This window comes from Anolis carolinensis, chromosome 1, assembly GCF_035594765.1.
Source record: "Anolis carolinensis isolate JA03-04 chromosome 1, rAnoCar3.1.pri, whole genome shotgun sequence".
NCBI lineage: Eukaryota > Metazoa > Chordata > Lepidosauria > Squamata > Dactyloidae > Anolis > Anolis carolinensis.
Window position 1 is genome coordinate 339,576,645 of NC_085841.1, and position 3,169 is coordinate 339,579,813.

General features: G+C 41.7%; 1 protein-coding gene across 8 annotated transcripts in view; it reads right to left on the reverse strand.

The window, feature by feature from the left end:
• foxn3 (forkhead box N3) overlaps nucleotides 1-3,169 on the reverse strand; it is a 255,664-nt gene that overhangs the window by 132,757 nt on the left and 119,738 nt on the right. The gene's annotated exons all lie outside the window — the stretch shown is intronic.

The window sequence follows — 3,169 nt, forward strand, 5'->3', positions numbered from 1 at the left end:
AATATATCATGATATATTGCTAAATTCATAAATACAGTAATTACTACATAGCATTACTGTGTATTGAACTACTTTTTCTGCCAAATTTGTTGTCTAACATGATGTTTTGGTGTTTCATTTGTAAAATCATAACCTAATTTGATATTTAATAGGCTTTTCCTTAATGCCTCCTTATTATCCAACATATTCGGTTATCCAACATTTTGCCAGCCCACTTATGTTGGATAAGTGAGACTCTACTGTACTGTATTTACAAATTTACCAGTAAAATATCACAATGAATTTGAAACACTGACTACAAAAACATTGATTATGAAAAGGCAGACTGTGTTGGATAATCCAGAACATTGTATAATCGAATGTTGGATAAGTGAGATTCTACTTTGATATGAAATAATTTCTAGGATAGAATAATGCAGAACAATATAATCTCTAAAACCAGGACAGTAATAAAGAAATAAAGAAATAAAGAAAGTAAATAAAGCAAGGAAATTGGAAATTCCACAAAGGAAACAATCAGGGCCAGCTAACACCTCCCAAGAAAGGATTCTTCCAGAAAGGAAGCTGAGAAGGCAGTAAAGCACTATGTATTACCAAAGTCATTATTATTACTATCATTACTATCCTTACTATTATTATTATTATTATTATTATTATTATTATTATTATTATTGTGTTGCGGTCAACCGTGAAAATGAATACAATCTGACTCCAAGTATTCAAAAACACTAAAATCAGAATATATAAAAATTAATGTGGTATAATAAAACAGAACAATACAATCTCTAAAATCAGAACACTAAATAAAGAACAACACTCTGAAAATAGGGGAATTCCACACAGAAAACAATCAGGGCCAGCTAACACCTCCCAACAAAGGATTCCCATCATCAAAGTCTGGCCAATCCTCTGTTTTCTCAGGGCCACAGACAGTAGAAGCATATAAAATATCGCAAACAACACCACTCTGAAAACAAGGTAATTCCAGACAGGAAACAATCAGGGCCAGCTAACACCTCCCAACAAAAAAATCACTCAGGGAGGAAACAGCTAGGCTTTAAATCTGCAAGGCCATTACATCCTAATCATACTTGCCTCCAACAGACAAAAAAAAACAATCAGAAATATTGTATATTCACAACCTTTAGGAAATAATGTCCCCTGATGGCACAGCATGTTAAAGCGCTGAGCTGCTACTTCTGGACCGAAAGGCCGCAGGTTTGAATTGGGGGAACTGACAGAGCCCCCACTGTTAGCCCCAGCTTCTGCCAACCCAGAAGTTCAAAAACATGTAAATGTGAGTGCATCAATAGGTACTGCTCCGGTGGGAAGGTAACGCTGCTCCATGCAGTCATCCCACATGACCTTGGAGGAGTCTACAGACAACGACGGCTCTTCGGCTTAGAAATGGAGATGAGCACCAACCCCCAGAATCAGACATGACTGAACGTCAGGGGAAAACGTTTACCCTTGACCTTAACTACCACCAATTCCTCAATACTTTATTTCCCATACCACCATTCTTCGCCACAGCAACGCGTGGCCGGGCACAGCTAGTAAGAATATAAAATAGCAGCATTAAAACTCAATCTAAACAATACTCAACGAAACCAATTGCTATAGTACAATGTGTGTGAACAGGCTATAAAAGGGCCGGGCATAGGTTAGTGCAAGCAGCATATCATATGGGCCGGATACTGGATGAAGTGCAGAGAACAGATTATTATTATGGAGCCTGGGGACTGAGCATTTATAACTAGGGACTAAGCATAAGTTGAAACATCCAGGTTTTCAAATCCCCGCAAAAGGAGGACAATGTAGGACAGGGGTCCCCATACTAAGGCCCATGGGCCAGATGTGGCCTTCCAAGGTCATTTACCTGGCTCCTGTCCTCAGTTTTAGACTTAGGCTCACCCAAAGTCTGAAATGACTTGAAGGCACACAACAACAACAATCCTAATTAACTTGACTATCTCATTGGCCAGAAGCAGGACCACACTTCCCATTGAAACCCTGATTGATTTATGTTGGTTATTAAAATTGTTCTTATTTTTAAATATTGTATAGTTTTTCATTGTTGTTGCGGATTTTTTTCCCTCCAGTACAAATAAGACATGTGCAGTGGGCATCGGAATTGGTTCGTATTTTTTTTCAAATGATAATTTGGCCCCTCAACAGTCTGAAGGATTGTGGACCAGCCCTCAGCTTAAAAAGTTTGAGGACCCCTGATGCAGGGATTGTCTAATTTCCCTTGGAAGGAAGTTCCAAAATTGAGAACCACTACCAAGAAGGCCCTCTCTATCATCCCCATCAACCGTGCTTGTGACGGTGGTGGGAGTGAGAGGAGGGTCTCCCCGGCAGATCTTAGAGCCTGCATCTACGTTTTTGGTTTTTTTTTCCCTGAAGGTCAGGAGGGAGGTGGCTGATCTGATTTCATTTGGGAGGGAGTTCCACAGATGAGGGGCCACCACTGAGGAGGCCCGGTCTCTTGTCCCCACCAGTTGTGCCTGAGAAGGAGGCGGGACTGAGAGCAGGGCCTCCCCGGATTATCTTAACCTCCAAGACGGTTCATAGAAAGAGGAAAGCTGGGCAGGAAACATTTAGGGCTTTCTAGGTTAAATCCAACACTTTCCACTGGCAGCCAGTGGAGCTGATGCAACAGGGGAGTTGTATGTTCCCTGTAGGTCACTCCAGATAGAAATCTGGCTGCCGCCTGTTCACCTACTTGAAGCTTCCAACCAGTCTTCAAAGGCAACCCCACATAGAGTGCATTATAGTGACTTAATCCTGAGTTTCTGAAAGAACTCAAGTCTTTCCGTGGTGGTTACTCCGAAACACGGCAGGCCTGATATTCCATAAGCCAGTGGCTCTCAATCTGTGGGGGCCCAGGTGTTTTGGCCTACAACACCCAGAAATCCCAGCCAGTTTACCCGTTGACATAATTTCTGGGAGTTGAAGACCAAAACATCTGGGCACCTACAGTTTGAGAATCACTGCCATAAGGATATCTTTTTGCCCTTGCTTTGCATAAACAAAGCAAACCCTCTTCACAGATCTTCTGAATTCACCAGTCCTGGTTTGCTCACTTAAGAAAGTGAACAAGAAGGCACCATGGCAACTGGCATAACCACACTTGCCTCACAGAGCAGGTAACTACAACAGGAGGGAA